This window comes from Tachysurus fulvidraco, chromosome 26, assembly GCF_022655615.1.
Source record: "Tachysurus fulvidraco isolate hzauxx_2018 chromosome 26, HZAU_PFXX_2.0, whole genome shotgun sequence".
Taxonomy (NCBI): Eukaryota; Metazoa; Chordata; class Actinopteri; order Siluriformes; family Bagridae; genus Tachysurus; species Tachysurus fulvidraco.
Window position 1 is genome coordinate 14,880,523 of NC_062543.1, and position 12,158 is coordinate 14,892,680.

The 12,158-nt window shown below is 35.4% G+C and overlaps 1 long non-coding RNA gene across 1 annotated transcript; it reads right to left on the reverse strand.

The window, feature by feature from the left end:
• Positions 1-5,244: 5,244 nt before the first annotated feature.
• LOC113650956 lies at positions 5,245-5,956 on the reverse strand. Its single transcript, XR_007139616.1, has 3 exons — positions 5,776-5,956; positions 5,602-5,653; positions 5,245-5,483 (listed from the first exon to the last, which is right to left on the reverse strand). It is a non-coding gene; the product is annotated as an uncharacterized LOC113650956 (long non-coding RNA).
• Between the last annotated feature and the right edge of the window lie 6,202 nt (positions 5,957-12,158).

The window sequence follows — 12,158 nt, forward strand, 5'->3', positions numbered from 1 at the left end:
GACATGTGACATATCAAAACATAATAAGCTTATAACGGAAATCAGAATGTTGGCTTCTACAAAGCATTCTACATTCAAACACAGCACACAGTCTACAGAACAAACTAGCAGCCCAATATTACCTAGCTTTGTGTGTTACTTTGCTTCTCACTGCTATACGTTCAGCTTTTTCTCTCTCAGTATCAGTGTGTAGGTCAGATTTGTGTGTCTGTACAACACTAAATGACAAACTAGACACCAGCATGATGAATGTTCTGTTAGAGATCACAGTCTGTTGTGTTCACTACACTATGCTCATGATGCTCAGATATCTATGTGCTATTGCACTCTGAACACACAGCACAGTCTAATCTATTTCATCTGAACAATAAATATATTATTCATGCAGCATCAAGACATCACTAGCACAGAAAAGGGGTTTATACTCACCAATATGTTTAGCCTGTGAAAGTAAATAAAACAGTGTGAAGATTTTATGCATGATTACAAATGTGAATTGTTCCATGTGAAAATGTGGAAAGTAACTGTTACTCTGGTTAAAACACAGCTGATGGGTGTCTTAATAAAAAAGAGGAAAACTAGACAACAATCAGTCATCACACACAGTAAATCTGTATCATGTAGCATTGTGCTAATATACCGCTAGTTCCCCTTAAGGAAGAGAAATATCTTGTGATTTATTGGAAAATCCTATTTTCTGATCTCTGCATGTCTTTACCAATATACAGTATGTCAGTATTTGTACATTTCCCCCTGTGTATTTTACATATATAGTGAAATATTTTGTAATATATCTCTGTGCTATTGTAGTAGATAAAGGAATATACAGAATATCAGATTCTCACTTCCTTTAATTATAAACACAGACATTTATCAATGTAAAACCTGAACAGATAACAGAATGATGTTCTTTACTGCTGCCTCGTCTATATACTGGTTACGACAGCATGTGACATGTCGCAGTAGATTAGAGAAGATGCGTGATCTCCTTCTGTTTTTCTCTCTTTCACTCCCAAATCCCTCTCTCCTATGAAGGAAGTTTTAGAAATGAAGTGAAGGACTTCTGTTCTCAGGTCAGACAGGTTGTCTTTATGCTGTGTGCATTAACACGACTTACTACCGTTAGCTTAAAGACACTAAACGCCAGGCCGAGTCGACTCTTCAGTGCTTTTACAAAACATGGTGTGATTGTTACGCAGAGCGACTGATGACAATTATTCTGTCTACAAACAAAGAAAACTGTTAAAGCTGTGATTTATGTTTATTGTGTAACATTCTGATGGAGTCTGTCAGTGGTGTGTGTTATATGCTGTGTGTTTGTTGTGTCTTTTACTCGACACGGTAAACGTCTCTGTACATTATTACACTGCAGTGAGGTTACACACAGGTGCATTGTGGGAAAGAAGCTGACTGATGGAAGTGGAATCTCACTTACTGATCAGACTCCTTCACATAAACATGATCTGAAAATCATCTTTATGTTTCTATTTGATTCCTGAATTAAAATGTAATATATGAGATAAGTTTATAAAATATCAGCTTTTACTATTAGTGTGAAGTCGAGTTATTTACTTACCCTAACTGTGAGAAGTATCATGTAAAACAACAGAGAGAAATGTAATGTTAGATAAAATACAATGAGAAAAACTTATGATTTACAGTCAGAACAGCTGATAAACAATCTTCACTCTGTGCTTTCAAAGATGTTCAGCTACAATTTGAACTATTTTAATAAAATATAACAACAGATAGTGAATCATTATAAATAGTTTATATTAAATAATGAAAGACTTCATGAGGTGTTTTTACTCAGTGCAGTAACACAGATCTGTGATCAGCTGCTGAATAAAACACTCCATATGAAGTGAAAATGCTGAACATCACCATATTTTAACCCCATTTCTATCTGTATCAGGGAAAAATAAAGACAAGTTCTACTGTCTTCCATAAATGTCCATGTCTCCATGTTTCACAGAAGTGCTGCTTTGATTTGGATCATGAACAGTTTTCTTTTCACTTCACACTTTCCTCTTTTCATCACTCTGCTACAGCTTAGTCTTTGTCTCATCTGTCCATCATCTACTTTTAAACAAACTGGAATCTGTTCCTTTGCTCTTGAACTTTATCTGTTTGTTTATCTGTCTATTGGATAAAGACTCTGAGGTCATGCTGGTGGATTTTTGTTCTGTGTCTCAGATCTCTACAGACTTTCACTGAGGTTTATGTTTAATCGTTATACATGGTGTTTATTCATTATGTAGAAAATATCGAAGTTTCTTTACTGATCATTGTGACTGTCACAGTTTCTGAGCACAAGGTAAAAGAGCAAAACCTCTCACTTTCACCAAGAGCTAGTCTTTTCCCTAGCGTTATCCGGTTAGCTCACACTGTGACTCTGTCTGATTCTGCAGCAGTCTGATCACCGATGTCGCAGTGTAACTCTGATCATTCTGACTGCGCTCATTCAAACACAGCACACAGTCTACAGAACAAACTAGCAGCCCAATATTACCTAGCTTTGTGTGTTACTTTGCTTCTCACTGCTATACATTCAGCTTTTTCTCTCTCAGTATCAGTGTGTAGGTCAGATTTCTGTGTCTGTACAACACTAAATGTCAAACTAGACACCAGCATGATGAATGTTCTGTTAGAGATCACAGTCTGTTGTGTTCACTACACTATGCTCATGATGCTCAGATATCTATGTGCTATTGCACTCTGAACACACAGCACAGTCTAATCTATTTCATCTGAACAATAAATATATTATTCATGCAGCATCAAGACATCACTAGCACAGAAAAGGGGTTTATACTCACCAATATGTTTAGCCTGTGAAAGTAAATAAAACAGTGTGAAGATTTTATGCATGATTACAAATGTGAATTGTTCCATGTGAAAATGTGGAAAGTAACTGTTACTCTGGTTAAAACACAGCTGATGGGTGTCTTAATAAAAAAGAGGAAAACTAGACAACAATCAGTCATCACACACAGTAAATCTGTATCATGTAGCATTGTGCTAATATACCGCTAGTTCCCCTTAAGGAAGAGAAATATCTTGTGATTTATTGGAAAATCCTATTTTCTGATCTCTGCATGTCTTTACCAATATACAGTATATCAGTATTTGTACATTTCCCCCTGTGTATTTTACATATATAGTGAAATATTTTGTAATATATCTCTGTGCTATTGTAGTAGATAAAGGAATATACAGAATATCAGATTCTCACTTCCTTTAATTATAAACACAGACATTTATCAATGTAAAACCTGAACAGATAACAGAATGATGTTCTTTACTGCTGCCTCGTCTATATACTGGTTACGACAGCATGTGACATGTCGCAGTAGATTAGAGAAGATGCGTGATCTCCTTCTGTTTTTCTCTCTTTCACTCCCAAATCCCTCTCTCCTATGAAGGAAGTTTTAGAAATGAAGTGAAGGACTTCTGTTCTCAGGTCAGACAGGTTGTCTTTATGCTGTGTGCATTAACACGACTTACTACCGTTAGCTTAAAGACACTAAACGCCAGGCCGAGTCGACTCTTCAGTGCTTTTACAAAACATGGTGTGATTGTTACGCAGAGCGACTGATGACAATTATTCTGTCTACAAACACTGAAAACTGTTAAAGCTGTGATTTATGTTTATTGTGTAACATTCTGATGGAGTCTGTCAGTGGTGTGTGTTATATGCTGTGTGTTTGTTGTGTCTTTTACTCGACACGGTAAACGTCTCTGTACATTATTACACTGCAGTGAGGTTACACACAGGTGCATTGTGGGAAAGAAGCTGACTGATGGAAGTGGAATCTCACTTACTGATCAGACTCCTTCACATAAACATGATCTGAAAATCATCTTTATGTTTCTATTTGATTCCTGAATTAAAATGTAATATATGTGATAAGTTTATAAAATATCAGCTTTTACTATTAGTGTGAAGTCGAGTTATTTACTTACCGCTGTGAGAAGTATCATGTAAAACAACAGAGAGAAATGTAATGTTAGATAAAACACAATGAGAAAAACTTATGATTTACAGTCAGAACAGCTGATAAACAATCTTCACTCTGTGCTTTCAAAGATGTTCAGATACAATTTTAACTGTTTTAATAAAATATAACAACAGATAGTGAATCATTATGTCAGAAAACCGAGGTGTCATGTATTAAAACCCAGACCCAATCACAGGGAAGCTAAAAACACTGCATCAGTTACCTCAAAGTTAATACAGTGTTAGTAATAAAAATGTAACATTAAACTGTACTGTTATAATGTTCACAGGAATATTAATCTTATCATTGTTAGGAAAAAGTTTTAGAGCTTTGACTCATGAATTACTGATTTGAGCTGCAGTACGTTACTCATCTGAAGTTTGCTCTTATTCTCCACTTATTCAGCCACTGCAGTTCATTTAAAATCTAGTGACTGGTTAACCTTAAGATGAACTGAGCTCATAAAAATGACTGTGAAGCTGTAAATTAAATGAAAGTTTGGATCATGTTCCAATCACTAGCATCGTCTTTAGGTTACGACCGTAACCATAGTTCCCTGAGGAACGAGACGTTGCGTTGAAACGCTATGGGAACGCCCATGCGTGACCGCGCTCTGAATCACGTGTGTAATCTGACCAATAGGCCTTGGGAGGTGATGTCATCGGCAGGTGACGTCGCGTAAACAGGAAGCTACAAATGGCTACAAGATGGACAAGATGCTAGCTCCTGCGAGAGAAGGTAAGCGCCGCAGGGATGCAAGGACTGTGGCACGGAGACGCAGCATCTCGTTCCTCAAGGAACGAGGGTTATGGTCGTAATCTAGAGACGTTCCCTTTCGGAACTCGAGCCGCGTTGAAATGCTATGGGAACGAGTGTCCAATCACATCACACTGACCAGACCCTGCTTAGAGAATGAGGGCCTCGGCACCTGCACGTAGGACAGAGGAGCCCGGGGTGGCTCTGAGGTCAAGGTCATGGAACCTGACGAAGGTCAGCGGTGTGGACCAACCCGCAGCGTCACAGATGTCTTGGAGTGCCACTCCAGCGGACCAGGCCTGTATACTGAATCTCACACTGAATACTGAGTGTGTTTATGTACTGAGATGAGAAGCACAGATGATGATGTGGAGTTTATACAGTGTGGAGATCAGGAACACTTACCCATACATACTGTAATCTCTTCTGTTCTGTCTCCATCAGTGACCTGACAGAGGTAATATCCAAAATCTGACTCTGTACAGTCTCTCAGCTGTAAGGAGACGTTTCCTCTCTCCAGCTCCTGAGTGAACAGACTCACTCTGCCCTCATAACCTCTCCCCTCTGTCACCTTACTGTTCTTATAAACACAAACACAGTCTGTCTCCTTAAACCACCGGATCTCCAAGTCAACAGCACTGATTTCAGGAGACAGACGACATGAGAGAGTGACAGCAGAAAGATTATACCACTCTCTTTTACTGGCACCAATGAGTTTAAACTCATCTGTGTGGGAAAACACACACACACACACACACACACACACACACACACACACACACACACACAATTAGATTCATCTTCAAATTATATTGATAAATTCGTTTCTTGAAATATAACTTACTGCTTGCAGTCGCCATCTTTATCTCTTTCTGTAGATTCAGACTAATAAAATCCTAAACACACACACACACACACACACACACACACACACACACACACAGACGGTAAGGAATTACACACAATTGGATACGTTTGAGATTAGCTTGTACTTTAGCATGATGCTAACTCCTCTTACCTTTCCTGTTCCTCATATAAACACATCTGATACTTTAACTGAAGTGTTTCCACATTTCAGAGCGCCACATATTCGGTATTTAACTCATTAGGGTTTAAACACCGTGTTTAAAATGTCCCCTGTCTACATATACACATATATTCCTCCTGTATCAGTCCGTTAAAAGCAGGAAGTGTAATGGTGCAGTGACTATTTTCACTTTTAACTTCATTACAGAGAACTGAGACAAAGCTCCGCCCCTTCGCCTATGATAACCACGCCCCCTGGGTTCAGCCTTATTAGGTCTTATTATATAAATGTATAATAATAATAATAATAATAATAATAATAATAATAATAATAATAATAATAATAATAATAATAATTTTGTCAAAATAAATATTTAAATTTTAATGCACAAATTTAAGATAATTATAAATTATATAGTTCTAATTTATTTACATTCTCTGAACCACAACAGCCTTTTTTTTTTTTTTCCAAAAAAACAACAAATGAAGTCATCTGCCCAGTTCTGCTCAGTAGTCACATGACAGCATAGCAGCCTGAGGAATCTTTTACATACGTGAGCTCAATGAATTCCCGCAATAAGATAGTGTCTCTGTGATTGCCACGGTAAGAACATTCCAGAATAGATGACCAATTTTGAACATGTGCTAGCATTATGATATTAGATTAGATTAGTTCATTTTAATGTGGATGGTTTTAAAATTTTAAAGCCCTTTTTTACTAAAATGATAGAGCCAGATTTGCTTCTTTCTTCTACCGTTTCTGCCTAAAATCAGCAGTATTAAAAAAAGATTATTTTATCCCAACATGTAGACATCTATACAATTTGAAATATTTCTAAACACCCACCAATAGTGTATCCTTAACAATACTAAAGTATTAACCAAATACAAATGTTTAACTGGAAATTACATAATATAAATGATGTGAAGAAGTTGTCTAGCCCCGTGAAAAATAACTATTTTCCTAGAAGAGCCACTGAAGACATTTAGAGCTTTGTGATTATATTACATTCTTATACATTATATAATATGATACATGAAGAATCCAATTCAACACAAATACAATTCCATTCAACTTGCTCCAATTGGTGTGATATTTTCTTTTCCTTTAATTAGAGTTGTGCAATTTCTTGTGGGTGTCCATCTACAGTATATATACACAGGCATCGGCTATGCTATAGGAATTATACTGAAAATTCTGTACTCCAACCAGAGGTATTATTTAAAAAGGTCATCATCAGCAATGTGGTCATACATTATTGATCTTAGGCATTGTGGATTAATCACCTTAATCACCCTTAGGTTCCCTTAGGTAGTGAAATTCCAATGGGACTGTGGCCCCAACTATCATCCCACATTTGAGATTTTGAACAACAAGTCTGCTGAAGTCACATTAATTCTTTTGGATAAAAAAGGCAAGTAGATGTAGACACAATATATAGTCCTGCTTCCAGGTAAGTGAATGCTAATATTCAGAGATTTTTGAGACACAATCAGAATGTCATGAAGAAGCGAGACTGTAGTTTTGTGCATCCTATCAATGACATTACAGAGAACTGAGACAAAGCTCCGCCCCTTCGTCTCTGATAACCACGCCCCCTGGGTTCAGCCTTATTAGGTCTTATAATAATAATAATAATAATAATAATAATAATAATAATAATAATAATAATAATTCTGTCAAAAGAAATATTTTAAATTTAATGCACAAACTTTAAAACTACTGCACACTTTTTACCTCACTAATCCAACTGTCTGTTTTTGCCTATTGAACTTTTCACTGTATTTTTTTAAATAGGATTACAATTTCTTATATCTGATGCATGTATGGAAATATTCCTCTGGGCCTTTCAAGTTCATATGATTTGTCACAATTGAATTATTGTGAATCCTGTTTGCAGTGGAAATGTCTTAAAATAAATATAAAATATAAAAGTAATTGAAAAAACAGAAATCAATTTAGTTGTATCTCAGACTCATTCTATTTGAATTTATTGGGAGACACAGGCAGTTAAAATAATAATGGCCAGCGCTGTTTTCTTGTCCTACCCCTGAAGTTCTTGGGTATTTATGTATTTTACCATTCGTTTTGCTTTTTATGACCTCAGTTCCAGAAAACCTTCTCTGATTAACTTGTTTTCTGAATCTACCCCATAGACCCTCCTACCTTTAATACACCTCATTATACAATATGACGTCATGATTTTCTTTTTGTACAGTCTTTTTTGTTAATTCATTTGGGATCACAATTGGGACCAAAATCCAGCCTGGGGATCTGCCCCAGAAACTTTGTTAATGATTTCTCTCTGTACCCCTTATCGGCATCAATAAAGTCATGTATCTTACCTAACTATTTTAAAAGCTTACATCTCTCATGTGACTAAACCTGTTGTTGCTGTTGGCTATCAGAAGTTTCTTGTTAATTGAAAGAGAGATATTGAGATTCTGCAGTTCTGATTGCATCTTCTTATTAACACGAAGACCGGCGAGACATAGCACTTCCCAGACTGATTAGTCATGTTATAGATGTCATCCATAAGGCAACATCCATACCATTGTAAGAAATTACAGATAACTGCACCAAAATTCCACTCCAAGATATACATCTAAAAGAGCTCATTCCTAAAAGGGTTTAAGTATCATAAGGTAATACGTTTAGGACTCTTAACGTATAAACTTGATTCAATCATTAGTATGGGAACGGCAGCAGGACATCAAGGATCACCACAAACAAAGGGTTTACATGACCGCGATAACCATTTAAAGGGACTATTTGACGGATAACAATTGGAACAATAACAAGACAAGGTATACATGACCGTGATTAACATTTAAATACATCTGGCTAAATAACAAGGTGTAGCCCAGCCATTTGGGAGACACTCAGTTCTTACACTTAATACACATTCAAAGCAGAATCTCATTTAAACTACAACGAGGATTTGTCCTGGGTTCTTACTGACTCAGACGAACTCAAAGTACTACATGTATTTTGTCACTGCTATACTGGAATAAACTTCTTGTTCTTCATTAAGATCTTAAACCTCATCGTTTTATTTTTACACACCACATTTTTTAAGATTTTTTACACCATCATAATCTGTGTATTTTAAGTAGATAAAAAACTAATTCTTACACATTCTTACATTCTTTAGATTTCTTATTTGAAATCTAAATAATTAGATCAACATGAATTCTTTTATTCCATGTACAGTTCTTTTTAATGTCATAGAACATCAGTAAAATAGTTTCTGTTTTCACTTGCAGCTATAAACAGTTACCTAAGAGCTAGAAAATGCAGATTGTCAGGTTACTGAAGTCAGAGTGTCTAACACTGGAGACTCCTTCCAAAAAATCTTAAATACACATCTCCTCACAGAAAAGTTCACCAAATAAATTATTATATATAAGCGGTAGAAAATGGATGGATAGATGGATATATTATATGTTTTTTTCTGTTTATTTGCCATCTCTGTGTCAACTCCTTCTTTTGCCACTGAAGTCATAACGTAAAAAAAGTACAATATAAGATAAATATAAATGTAGTAATATGTATAGTTAATAACGTTCTCTCCTTTCACATGACTGCTACCAACTGGAAGGGTGAGAGCTCAAGTGTTTCCTTGACACACATGAATACATGAAAAAAACAACAACAAATGAAGTCATCTGCCCAGTTCTGCTCATTAGTCACATGACAGCATAGCAGCCTGAGGAATCTTTTACATACGTGAGCTCAATGAATTCCCGCAATAAGATAGTGTCTCTGTGATTGCCACGGTAAGAACATTCCAGAATAGATGACCAATTTTGGACATGTGCTAGCATTATGATATTAGATTAGTTCATTTTAATGTGGATGGTTTTTAAAAAATTTAAGCACTTTTTTTACTAAAATGATAGAGCCAGATTTGCTTCTTTCTTCTACCGTTTCTGCCTAAAATAAGCAGTATTAAAAAAAGATTCTTTTATCCCAACATGTAGACATTTATACAATTTGAAATATTTCTAAACACCCACCAATAGTGTATGCTTAACAATACTAAAGTATGAACCAAATACAAATGTTTAACTGGAAATTACATAATATAAATGACGCGAATAATTTGTCTAGTTACTGGCTAGAATAGTTAAAATAACTATTTCCCAGGAGAGCCACTTAAGACATTTAGAGCTTTGTGATTATATTACATTCTTATACATTATATAATATAATACATGAAGAATCCAATTCAGGATTTTAGCAGTGTTTTAGCAGAACATAAGAAAATAAAAATAATTCAATCTAAAGTTTTCTAGGTCAAGGTTTGACTGGTCAGTTATATGTGCTTAAGCAATGAAACCCCTTTTCCTTATTTGTCTCCTATTTTATTTAACAGCCTTCAGCAGACGTTTCTCATCAGCTGCAACCATTTACACCTGAACTGGTTGAAAATTGTGACAAGGATGAATATCAGTAATATAACTGCTGTTTTTATTAGGATTTTGTGTCCTAGCTGTAACATGATTCATGGTGATGAGAAAAACCTTGATGCTGAAACTGTACACACTATTCTTTTTGATTTGTGCCCTAAACAAGAACTAAACAAGAACTAAACAAGAACATGTTTTTTCTTCAGGTTTTTCTGCCCTAGTGCTGGTCAGTTTGTGTGCAAATTGACCAACATTGTGTTTGAGATGGAAAGTGAAGGGGAAGTGAAGTACAGAATAATGAACTGGGACAGCCAGCTCTTAAACAAATTACCCCAAAAGGAACCTGCAGGACCTCTGTACAATATTGATGGCCCAGAAGGTTCCATCCGTCGTCTGCACTTCCCACATTGTGAGATTGGTGAGTTAACGCCTGATTAAAAAAGTCAGAAATGATTTTTGATGGAAAACTTGAGGTTGGAATTTAAAAATTCTAACTAAAGACATAATACTGTGGCAAATGATCAAGTAAATTCTTTTTTTTAACTTCTATTTTTTGCTTGACAAAAAAATACTAAATATTTTTTCGTGTCAGTGTTTGCTTTATTCTCGTGGTTTATATGTTTATATGTTACAGGTAAAGGCAAAGCAAAACTGACTGTAGCACATGTGGCTAATGATGATGACGTGGAGATCATTCAGCCGACAAAAGTGACAGACACGCACGTGATCATAAATGTTCAGAGTCTCTCCCCCTTTGGTCTAACTTTCCCATGGAATAAAGCTTCCATCAGAGCCCAAGTTCTGTTCTACAGAAAAAGGACAGAGCACTACAACAGTAATCTGCACATCCACCTGTTGCCAGTTAAAGTGGTAATCTGATTAAATTAATCTTTTTTTTTTTTTTTTTACAGTTTATTTTAACTTATATTGTATGTATAGATGTGTATGTGTTTTATTCCGGATGCTGCAGTGGATAAAAAAAATGTGTGAATAATTATGAATAATTACTATTTTAGTAATCAGATGCTTCATGTACATTGAGACAACCTCATTATGATATTAGATTAGTTTATTTTAATGTAGATGGTTTTAAAATTTTAAAGCACTTTTTTTACTAAAATGATAGTCAGATTTGCTTATTTTGTCTACCTATTCTGCCTAAAATAATCAGTATTAAATAAAAAGATTATTGTCCAGCCCAGTGAAAAATAACTATTTTCCTAGAAGAGCCACTGAAGACATTTAGAGCTTTGTGATTATATTACATTCTTATACATTATATAATATGATACATGAAGAATCCAATTCAACACAAATACAATTCCATTCAACTTGCTCCAATTGGTGTGATATTTTCTTTTCCTTTAATTAGAGTTGTGCAATTTCTTGTGGGTGTCCACCTACAGTATATATACACAGGCATCGGCTATGCTATAGAAATAATAGTGAAAATTCTGTACTCCAACCAGAGGTATTGTTCAAAAAGGTCATCATCAGCAATGTGGTCATATTAATCATACATTATTGATCTTAGGCATTGTGGATTAATCACCTTAATCACCTGTTCCCTTAGGTAGTGAAATTCCAACTGGACTGTGGCCCCAACTATCATCCCACATTTGAGATTTTGAACATCGAGACCTCTGAAGTCACATTAACTCTTTTGGATAAAAAAAGGCAAGAAAGTGAGGAAACGATATATAGTCCTGCTTCCAGGTAAGTGAATGCTAATATTCAGAGATTTCTGAAACACAATCAAAATGTCATGAAGAAGCGAGACTGTAGTTTTGTGCATCCTATCAGTGACAGTCATATTTTGTCATGTCAGGTGATGATATAAAGTATAAACCTATTGGTTTCCTTGAAGATGAATAAATAATTTTGTTTATGTTTACTAAAAACATTATTGTCTATTGTAGGTGTACTTTAACAATGTTGTTGTGTGTGCTCTTGTTACTTGTC